At 39.4% G+C, this 11,640-nt stretch overlaps 1 protein-coding gene across 1 annotated transcript in view; it reads left to right on the top strand.

Annotated features, from left to right (window-relative positions):
• The first annotated feature begins 11,186 nt into the window (after positions 1-11,186).
• The window catches only part of LOC136279716 (NLR family CARD domain-containing protein 4-like), a 29,544-nt gene continuing 29,090 nt past the window's right edge, over positions 11,187-11,640 (top strand). The window contains exon 1 of the mRNA XM_066163683.1: positions 11,187-11,387. The gene's annotated coding sequence lies outside the window, so the exon portion shown is untranslated. The remainder of the gene's footprint in view (positions 11,388-11,640) is intronic.

Raw genomic sequence — 11,640 nt, 5'->3', positions numbered from 1 at the left:
AGTACCTGGTTTTCTTGCATGAAATTTGGTCTGTGTTTTTCAACCTCCATCATTCTCGCCTTTACCATGTTCTCCATTTGTTGTCGTTGGACCGCTGCTTCAGCTTCCATCTGTTCACGGAGTCTCTTTTTTTCTTGCTCCTGTTTTGCCTGCAGCATTTCCATCTAATTACCAGACAGGAAAAAGTTCAGGTCAGACAGCTATAGGAGAGTCATGATGAAAAATATTATGGCATCTACTCTTGTTCACCTCTGTACTAAAATCATCAAATTTCTCCGTCACTCAGAATGAATTTCTGATAAAAATACTGAAAAATCTTTCACAAAAAACACCCAATGGGATATATTCTTACTAGCGTGATTCAAACTAAAGATACATTTCAAGGCATTTGAGGGTAAAGTTATTATGAGGAAATATTACAATAACAAAGAAATTAAGGAATAATGAATCTAATTTGACACATCACAAAATTTCATGGAACCAAGAGAAAATAAGCAGGGACAGAGGGCGGCCGCTGCACCAGGAATCGTTCAAACAAGATGTCAGCCTTTTGTTATTTTTTTTATTTCACCTGCCTCGGTACCAAATCGGATGTTACTCAAAAAACCTAGTTCCCAGGAATGAGTGTACTCACGCTTTTTTAAAAGCCTTACTTTTCTACGTCTTTAATTGGATTTCACTATATTTCATCACCATAAAATTCGTGTGTCTGTGCTTTCTGGAATCAAAGATGTGCATGTTTAGCGCTTCCGTCTGAGAAGGCAAAACTCACAAAAAGCAGTCAATGGTCCTCTGTTCCTTTATTCTCTTTTTGTGATCTGGACAAATGGAAATCGTCAAATGATAGATTTGACGATTTTTGAAGCGTGGAGTGAATTCTTTAGTGGTTGTGAAAATGTCGAATCAATGTCAATATCTGATCAACTGCACACCTAAGCCCTCCCCTGACCCAACATTAACCCTAACTTGTTATTGTTTGATTGTTGTTGAGTTAGGGGAGGGGTAGGTGTGCAGTTTTTCAGATACTGACATTGACTCAAAATGTCTTACTTCCTTATGGCACTGACGGTTTTTTTGTTGTAAACGTTCGTATTCCTCCTTAAGGGGGCCGTCTAGTCAAATTTCAGACAAATGTAGTAAGCATCTTTAAAGAAACAAAACTCTTTAACAATGTTATAGAAAACTATGAAATTTTGATCAGTTCATCACTTCAGAAAGACCTATTCAGGAAATCGAAATCGAGATGAAATGGTTAAACCGTAGGTGATAATTAATTTCTAAATTTCATATCATAAAATTAGGGTTGCTGTCTGCCCCCTATACTTTTTTCTTACAGAATTAATGGGAAAAGGTTATAACTTCTTAGGCATAACTACCATGAATTAAACCATGATCCTATGGAGCGGATTCGGGATAGGGTCTTTAGTGCTACCATGGCAACCAAACACTTCCTTATAAGGATGTTGATCTAATATCTCATTAATTATTTAACTTAATCCAATTTTGCTCCATAGGATCACAGCTTACATCAAAAGAATAACGTTTGCCAATTTTCACAACAATTGGTCATAAATTGAAGTAAAAAAAAAAAGGTGGGGGCAGATGGCCACTACCACAGAAGGGCAGTTTTGAGAAAACAGCTGTTAAAGTTGACACAAGGGAAAACTCCTCCTGGCTACGAGAAAAACACAAAAGGCGGAAAAAAAGACAGAACTCCTTGCAAGCAGTCTCCTTTTTGTCGTTTGTCCCATTCCTCTCCCACATCTCTTCCGCAAGAGCGCACCAAAGCAAGCTTGATACCCCAAACATCTAGGATATTTCTCGTACACAGCCTACGATGGTTAATTCCCCCGAAAGGGGATTTTTCTTGGGCCAGCTATTAAATAATCAGAAGAGCAGATTGGTTTCTTTTTTCAAATTATTTTATTTTGGATCACATTCAAGTTGTTTTGCAGCCCAATTGGTATCACGGACAACACACAATTTTCACTTCATATATAAAATCAACATCATATCCATTGGCAGGAAACGTGTTACATAACTTTAAGGTTGTTAACTCATTGCAAATTATAATTAACTGGAAGCTGATATAATGCCACTACCTAAAAATTGAACCAGTGTTCATGATAAGGGATAACTTTAGAGGCTTTACATAACGCTACACTTTGATAAGGTGCTAGCGACCCCGCCCAAGACTGGTATCATTTGCAGCGCTCTATCAAAGAATCCCGGCTTTTGAACTTGCCGTTGTCGGCTCTGATTGAGTAGCAGCTGTTGTCTCAAGCTCTCCACTGTCTTCCCCATGCCTTCATTTGACTTATGCATTTGTGCAAGTCGTTGGCTGAGTACCTGGTTTTCTTGCATGAAATTTGGTCTGTGTTTTTCAACCTCCATCATTCTCGCCTTTACCATGTTCTCCATTTGTTGTCGTTGGACCGCTGCTTCAGCTTCCATCTGTTCACGGAGTCTCTTTTTTTCTTGCTCCTGTTTTGCCTGCAACATTTACATCTAGTTACCAGACAGGAAAAAGTTCAGGTCAGACAGCTATAGGAGAGTCATGATGAAAAATATTATGGAATCTACTCTTGTTCACCTCTGTACTAAAATCATCAAATTTCTCTGTCACTCAGAATGAATTTCTGATAAAATTACTGAAAAATCTTTCACAGAAAACACTTAATGGGATAAATTCTTGGTAGCGTTATTCATTCTAAAGTTATATTTTGAGGCATTTGAAGGTAAAGTTATTATGAGGTAATATTCTTATAACAAAGAAATTAAGGAATAATCAATCTAAGTTGACACATCATAAAATTACATTGGAATGGAACCAAGAGAAAATAAGCAGGCAGAGAGGGCGGCCCCTGCACTAGGACTCGTTTGGACAAGATGTCAGCCTTTTGTTTGTTTTTATTTCACCTGCCCTGGTACCAAATCGGATGTTACTCAAAAAACCTAGTTCCCAGGAATGAGTGTACTCACGCTTTTAAGAAGGCTTACTTTTCTACGTCTTTAATTGGATTTCACTATATTTGATCGCCATAAAATTTGTGTGTCTGTGCTTTCTGGAATAAAAGATGTGCATGTTTAGCGCTTCCGTCTGAGAAGGCAAAACTCGCAAAAAGCAGTCAATGGTCCTCTTTGTTCCTTTATTCTCTTTTTGTGCTCTGGACAAATGGAAATCGCCAAATGACAGATTTGACGATGGTAGATTATTTTTGAAGCGTGGAATGATTTCTTAAGTGATTGTGAAAATGTCAGATCAATGTCAGAATCTGATCAACTGCACACCTACCCCTCCCCTGACCCAACATTAACCCTAACTTGTTATTTTTTTTATTGTTGTTGAGTTAGGGGAGGGGTAGGTGAGCAGTCTCTCAGATACTGACATTGACTCGCAATGTCTTACTTCCTTATGGCGCTGACGATTTTCTTGTTGTAAACGTTCGTATTCCTCCTTAAGAAAGAATGAAATTTAACGTCAGTCTAACCTTTGTCTAGCAAGATGATGAAATTCTATTGCGTGTAAAAAAAATTTTCCCTCTCACCAAGAATGAATCATATCCTCGCCATTACATCTGAGTTAATCCAGCAATGTTTTTGACAAAGAACAGAAAAAGAAAGCATGAACTTCAATCAGCTTTTGTTCTCTTAATATGAAGTTGATTGAGTTTGTTGAAAAAAAGATGTAATTATTCCATAGATTTTTTTCCGTTCCTTCGAGGAACGGAGCAGAACGTCAACAAATAAATTTCCATTTCATTTCCCATTCCTTATTTTTTATTCTCCTTCTCTATTCCCAAATTCCCCTTTCTCCATTCTTCATTCCCTATTCTCCGTTCCCCATTCATCATTCGCAATTTTTTCCGTTAAAAAGAAATATGATTGATAAGTCGATTAAAATTGCATCATGAGTACCTCAAGTTTTATCTTCTCTTGCCCTTGATAGGCTTTGGCGGCAATTTCTCGATTCAAGTTCTCGCCAAAGTCCTTTAATTGTTTCAGCACGCCCAAGTATTGTTGCATTTCTGTCATAAGTTCCTGTGATAAAAGTAGAACTTTCGCTTACATCGTTGCTTTGTCTGTTGGTTTTCTTTGTGGTAACTACCAAGAGATTATAAAGTTATATTCTCTTGTAACTACACAACAGTTACTAAGACCAAGAATCGCAATGTACTTGCATTGCGCCTCTTTCTGATCATTCTCAGTCTGCTACGTGACATATTCTTGGTTAGCAAACGACTGAGAAATAAAAAAAAAAAGAAATAGACCTTCACATTCACTGCGAATACCAGTGTTTACCCTTTCATGCTATTATTATTTTGGTTTTGCGTGTTCACAAATTGTAATTGAACATTTATTGGTTGTTTCTATTAGTAAAGTGTTTAAAAAAAAAATTGAAATAAAGAACACTCCTCTCCATTAAGTCCTACGAAGAATGCTGGGAAGCACTGTAACTATTTTTTTTAGCATTCAAGGTTCTATATCCAGACAGCTACTTAATATTTATCGCTTGTTAATTCGAGTTAGGTCCATTAGATGCTGCCATGAGATGAACAACCAGTAGCCTCCATCTGGCGCGAAAATAAGCAAGAAAAAGTGGTCATCAGAAAATGTGTAACAACAAGTGTTGGCAAAGCTTGAGGAAAGTTTTGAGTCTCGTGGAAAAAGAACCAAGGATATTTCATTGCCTTGGAAACGCTTCTGCACGACCTATTCTTTTCACCGCACTCGATTTCGGGCCAGGTACTCTGCTGCTCTTCGATATTTTACCAAGATCCGAAACATTTAGCCTTATTAGGCGAAATCGTAAAGAGTTTGTCCTTTTAGAATTCTACCACGTATCGAAAATTTCATTAATCCCCACAAAAACGCAGGGAAAACAATGGACAAAGTTTGCAAAAGTTCTTCGGAATCATTTTTTTTTCCAAAGTACTGAATGAGGAATGTCTAAACAATGTGTAAAAACTCCTTACCGCCAGTTCGTTCAGGTACCTTTAGGTTGTAATAGAGGATATTCCGATCGTTCCAGCTTGGAACTGACCAATTTCTTGGTCAAGTGCAGTTTCATGACATTTACGAATGTCTTTGAAGTCACAAGGTAGCTGATTGGACTGTTTTGAATGCCTGAGGGCGCTGTAGACATTCATGGCTTTGTACGTTGCTTCGGAACATTAATCTGCTACAAATGTGTCCCAAGCTGACTGGACCTTAAGAACCACTCGACTGCCTGGGCGGAAGTCATCATCAGAGTCAAGTGAATATTTGTTGTCAGTCGAATGTTCTAAGTCCGGTTTGTATAAACTGATTGGTCAGTTTTGCCGTGATGTTATTGGCTGTGAGACTCAAGTGGCGCAGGACGGTCGTGATGGTCCTTCTTGATCAGTCAGTAAAGTTAGGTCGTTCTATTCGGTTCGTTTCTAATGTTAATGTCGTGAATGAGTCGTTTGTATGGTGCCGGTAGTGGTTGACACCTGTTGAAGGGGGTCTGTTCTAAGTTAGTAAGCCAGCTTTTCAGAGTAAGTCGTTGAAGTAGTTGGTGCTGTAGGTTTGGCACACACATTGCGCAGCATCCCAGTCAGAAGTGTGGTTCGTAAGTCGGTATTGTTCAGCAATGTGATTGTCAACATGTGACTGTTAATGTTTACCCTAACAACATCAACAGGGACAATGGAATAGAAATTCCTGAAGTGTGGATGCCCACGATAAAAAAACACAATAACCGGAGAGCCGTAAGAAAGTGGACCGCCGTGGGAACAATGCACAAACATCGAGGATCGAAACGCGCTAATCATAGCAAGTAATTTAGTGCTAACAACTGGGTTGAAAACGTAAATTAGCCACCGTAAAGGGTAAAAAAGCTGACGTTTCGAGCGTTAGCCCTTCGTCAGAATGATTAGCATCACAGTTTCTTTAGAAACTTACCCCTTTATTCATTCGCGCTAATCATAGCTGTGAAAAAAAATAAACCAATCACAGCGGAGTATCCTGCCTATTAAGAAGACCCGAAACCAGTCGAAACTCTGTCCCTCTGAGCTCAAGCCCTTTCTTTTACTATCTAGCATGGGCCCAGCTGACCGACGCGCCCATGCCTCCAAGCGTTGTTTTGTGTGTTCGGTTGTGTAATGGAGGCAAAATATGTAATTTTTGTAAATTAGAATTGACATAAATTATTATTTTGCCGGCACGGAACGGTGAACTGGGTTCTAGTGTAGCGCGCATGGGACGGCGATTAGGGGGTTCGAAGGAGTGACAGGTTAGTCATGCGCGTCATTCTACATTCGGCCCCGCCGCGTCATCTTGCTTTGTTTAGTTAAGTTTTCACTTATTCTGTTAGCCTTAATCTCGTTACCATCCGTGGTGGTCCCTTTCTTTCTTAGCTATTTTATGTAGCATCTCGTTTTCTGCTCATATTCATGTTTTTAGGCTTTATTTTATTAGTTCTGCTCTATAACCCCAAAGGCGACGCCATGGCATAGGTTGGGGTTGCACGGTCCCTATTTTTCCAATAGTTGTTTTTTTCGGGTTTACGTGTCCGGCCGTGGCGTGTTCTTAGAATTACTGTAACAGTGGATTTTTATCACGTGAGTTAATAAATGTATCATGGGCCTGGCTGACCGACGCGTCCATGCCTCCAAGTGTTGTCTTGTGTGTTCGGTTGTGTAGTGGAGGCAAAATTTTTACGAAATGTGACTGTTGACATCGCCTTTCCTCGTCGCTCGCTTGTGTTCAGTCAGTTGTGAGGTTTCTGCCAATCTCACCGATGTAGAAGGCGTGGCAGTCGGAGCGACTGATCTTATGAACGGCTCCCTGTCTGTTCCTCAATTCGTCTTTGTCTGTGGCGTTAGTTAGTAACTGACGTAGTGTAGTAATGGGTTTGCAAGCGACGTGGATGCGCGAGATGATTTCAAATATGCCATTTATGTACGGTGTAGTAGGAGGATTGCGTTGTTGTTAGCTTCGGTAGTGGTAGTAAGTCGGTGAGTGTTTCGTAATAATAATGATTTATTCACAGGATATCCACAACAAAAGATGGGGCTCTTCATCTGTGAAGGTCCTACAAAAGTGCTATCTATAAAAATTTAGATGTATTAGACAATAATCAAGAAAATTTTATTACAAAACTACAAAGTTACTGTATGATCTATACGCTTTTGCGGATATTTAATAAATGAATGCAAAAGCGGGCTTGAAGAAGGAAAGGTCTTACAAGGAAGACAAAGCACGCGCTTTCAAAAATGTTTTGCAGAGCCTACAGTCTTCCCTGAAGATCGAGTAGTTTTTTATTTTGATTAGCAAATCATTAAAGACCATGGCTGAAAAGTGCCTTGAACTGGTGGAACAAGTAACCTTGGCGCTACATCAGAATGAAGATGTCTCAAAGGCTTTACGACTCGAAGATTTTAGTGGGAAGGACAGTTATAAATATAGAGTGCTTTGAAGACAGTCTTTAAAAGTGAAAAGTCCCTAAGCTCCAGAGTAGGTAGCCAACCAAGATTTAAAATAGTGGATAATACTGTTTACGTACGTAGTTTAAAAAAACTAGCGATAGCGAACTAGAGCCTTTGTAGTCTGGCTGTGAGAAAATTCGGTAGAGGATCAAAGCAATATCACAGTAACTTATCTTAGATAAAATTAGTGTTTCTCCCAAATGTTTACGTAATTTGAAGTCACTAAAGTTCCTTATTTTCCTTAAAATCCCCAGAGTCGCCTAGCAGGATTTAAAAATTGAATTTATATGAAATTCCCATTTAAGATTTGAGTCGATGTGTACTCCTAAGAGTTTTGCTACATCCAAACGTTCAAGTGGAGTACCGGAGATCTTAAGTACGAGCTCCAAATTCCCAATGGAATACACACATGCTACCTGTTAGGAGGAGATTAGCTTCGCCTTGGTCTTTTAGAATTGAGGGCCAGGTTCGAGTCATTCGACCAGTCGCCAAGGCTTACTAGGCTTGTATTCATGCTTCCTACCTGATATGAAATCTGCGACGCAATACAGCTGGCGTATGTTGTTGTGTCGTTGGCATACTGGGAGCTTCTAACTGCTGGTGGAAGGATGCCTTGAAGAAACGCGACGTAGGGATTGAACAACATCGGTCCGAGGATTGAGCCCTGAGGGATTCCAAACTCGGATAGCGTAGGCGACGACTTGCGGTCATCGATCTGAACATAGTGTCTCCTGCCGGATAGGTAATTAGCTAACCATTCAAGAACACTCTTTAAAAATAGAGGTGGTACAGCCTGGTTATCACCGTGTTGAAGCAAACAGCGTCAAATGCTTTTGTTAGTGCTGGTCCCGGTTGTGGATGGACATCGCCACAGGCCATTAACAACTGATAAGTCGCAATACTTTTGGAATAATACGCGATCCTGGCCTTTCTGCGTTTAGTCTTTGTGTTCTTAGTGTAGCGCACCGACTTATGAGGACAATCTATCATCCATAACAAGGATGACAACTGCCCTCTGAGGTATCTTGCTTGACTTCCAATACATCTTAGCGTGAGGCATGCTGGTATTTCACAATACACAAAGTGTCCAAATGCGATGCAGTAATCCGCGACAAACGAGACAATGGATAGTTCCTTGTTAATGTAGCGTTATTATTCTCGATGCAAATCAAGATAGTCTGCGGAAAAAATCGAAAGGAGAGAGTAGAGATACAGAATTCCTGATATCTCCTTCAATTTCAGGTTGTGAGACTCCAGACCAGACGTAGTCGTGCTCCAGGGATTTAGACACGGGCCAGGATAATCGATAGTACGAGTCGGTGAGGACCATATAAAGGACCCACATTACGTAACTTGTTTTGGCGTGCCCACTCATTATGGATTCATTGTCGGTAAATTTCTCGTCAGCGTAGCATAACCAAAGCGGTATCGTTTGTCGGCAAGTGTAAAGGCCGCGTTTCTCGATGTTTTGCATCACAGTTTCTGCTACCACAACGGAAACTGGAGACTCCATAGCTGTACCGTGTAGCTGTTTGTAGTGATTATCGTTGTAATGAAAGTAAGTTGACGCCAGGCAAAGCTTTAGTAAGTCCATGATGTCCTCTGCAGGAATCATTGTGTAGCTCAGTGCATTTTGCAAATAAAAACAGTGTGGAAGAGGGGTACGTTTTTTGAAGATATGGTTTTCTTTTTTGTTGAATAATCAAGAGAGATCGCAACAAATTCAGAAACAGAGTAGTAACATTTTCAAAACACGAGACAATGAATGAACTCGTCCACTGTATTATTAATGTAAAGGCTTGTTCAAAAATCTTACCACTAGTCCCCCTCCCCCCACCTCATTGTCATCAAGGTCCCCCCAGTTGAGGATAAGCACACGCATACTGAGCAGGCAGTTTGATGATGTCCTCATTGGAGGTGTCACGTGATTCGTTTGTCCTTCCTTACATACTTGTTGAAGGAATCCTTCTTGTAAATTTTCACTTTGGAAGCGTTAGTGAGTGTACATGCTTTTTCTAGCGTTTCAGTATTCTCAAGTTACATCACATTTTCATGGTTTGCCCAAAACCATTGAATGTCAAAAGACAGTGGTTTACGTCGTCAGTATTTCAAACATGATGCGTAATTCGCTTAATGCTTAAGTTCACACCAATCTTTTTCAGCTGTTTTTGCAAATTTCGTGAAACAATGGTAAATTTATTGGTGAAATACAGAGACTTCTATCAACTTCCTCGGGAAATAATGCGTGACAAGTAACGAAAATATGTACATCAATATTTAAATAGAGAAACTGTTCAGTGTAAATTTTGTTGGGTTGCGCTTCCTTTATTATTGCAGTGTGCCGGATCTGCTCCTTAAGTTGGCGTTTTATACCAAGTTGCAAGTACTTTAATTAATTTCTCATATCTTGAAGAGTCAGTGATTATAAACGTGAGACGAAAAAAGGGAGCAGAAAAACGTAACTCTTCCTCTCAAATTTGTGTGAGCATATGTATGAGTTTTACTGTCCATTTGCTCCTTGGATTCAATCCGGTACGATACAAGAAAGGCCACCGATTTCCGCCCATTTATTCTGTAGAAACTAATCTTTTCATTACTTGGACTATGACTTTATTTCTCAAAGGAACTTTGATTTGCGCAGCCATCTTTTATACATGTTGGATGAGATAAGTTGCTCCATAACTTCGAGTAAAGGGTAAGTTGAAATAGCAATCGGTAATAAGAAGAGTCAGCCACTTACATAGTAGTCTATAAATAGACTTGACAAAATAATAGCGAGATCCAGGTATTTTTTGTCGGCTCCACAGACTAAGTGTTGAAATCTTTTTGAATAAGAATTTTTATCGTTTATCGGCCAGCTTTGATTTAAATTTAAGACAACATCCTTCTTTCTAGGTGGAGTTACGATTATAGTCCTCTATCTAATTTTGTGATCCGTAGTCAAATGAAAGAACGAGTGAAATCGGTATGACTGACCAAAGTACATTTATTTCTTCAATCTCGTTCTGTCGCAAAGAAAGTGCTTAAGACCCAAAGGAAGGTTATAATTAACAAATAAGCTAATGATTTACCAATAAAATCAATGCAAAACTTGTCCTTTTTGGATGAAAATTCTGTAACATAGATGGCTCCTAGGGAGAAGTTGCTTGGCTGCAAGGGACATTTTAAGGTTTCCATATGTTGTGACCATTAAAGTGTGTCATTTTACAAGGCGAAGAGAACTCACGCGATTACATTTTACTAGCAAATGGAAAGGCCCTTATTCTCTGAACCCGTTTTTATTCACTGTAATCATAAAAACCACAATCCCCTCGATTATACACAACCCCCTGTAATCATACTCGTGTTGCTTGAATAATTTTCGTTCTCTTACCGTAAGGTAGCCCCGCTTGATACGTTTTACCCAATAGAATAGTTTAGACGTTTATGCATGTTTTGTATACTAACTGATTTGAGATACATGTACTACAACAGCATGCGGAGGTGAACCTCATCTCTGGTACAGTGGGCAGATCTTGATGATTGCCAAAACGGAAATAACCGTATGGAATTTCACTGAACATTTCTCTTTCTTTTTGTGGCATAAAGATCATCTATAATATGTTGAGCCAAACTATTACCACTAGAAGGAGTGATCAATAACAATGAAACATATTTTAAAAACATTCAGCACTTCCGGCTTGCGGCTTATCACGTGACTGGCAAGCTTGAGTGGCCGTGGAATGCAGAGTTCCCTCGTGAAATCAACTGAGTGATTGAGTGAAGTTAACATTTTAGCGAAAGAATCCTTGCGTTTCCTCCTTTCAGCTCGGCTCTGAACTTGTAAAACAGTTCGTTATGTAAATTTCATTTAACCAAGTTGAAGTTGTACAACAGCTGTAGCTCAGTTTCATCAAAAACGAGCATGTGCAATTGTGGATTAAAGATGAAATGGAGGTAAGGTTGTAGTCAGCTAACTCAAGCGAGAATGCATCTATTAGATGGTTTTACTGGATTCTCAAGTTTTCTAACTCATGAACGCTTGAGAAAGTGTAATATTGCACGTTTCATTGTGGCTTATGTGATTTTTGTAAATTGGCATTTACAGTAGTTGTTCAGGTACATAGAAGATCAGCAACCTTCAATGCGTCATCACGAAAGAGAAAGTTGCCTATGTCATCATGTTCCTGTTTATCTACAGGGAGCCTTG

The sequence above is a fragment of the Pocillopora verrucosa genome, chromosome 3 (genome assembly GCF_036669915.1).
Source record: "Pocillopora verrucosa isolate sample1 chromosome 3, ASM3666991v2, whole genome shotgun sequence".
NCBI classification, from domain to species: domain Eukaryota; kingdom Metazoa; phylum Cnidaria; class Anthozoa; order Scleractinia; family Pocilloporidae; genus Pocillopora; species Pocillopora verrucosa.
The sequence above is the reverse complement of the archived record's forward strand: the minus strand, read 5'-3'. Positions and strand labels throughout refer to the sequence as shown.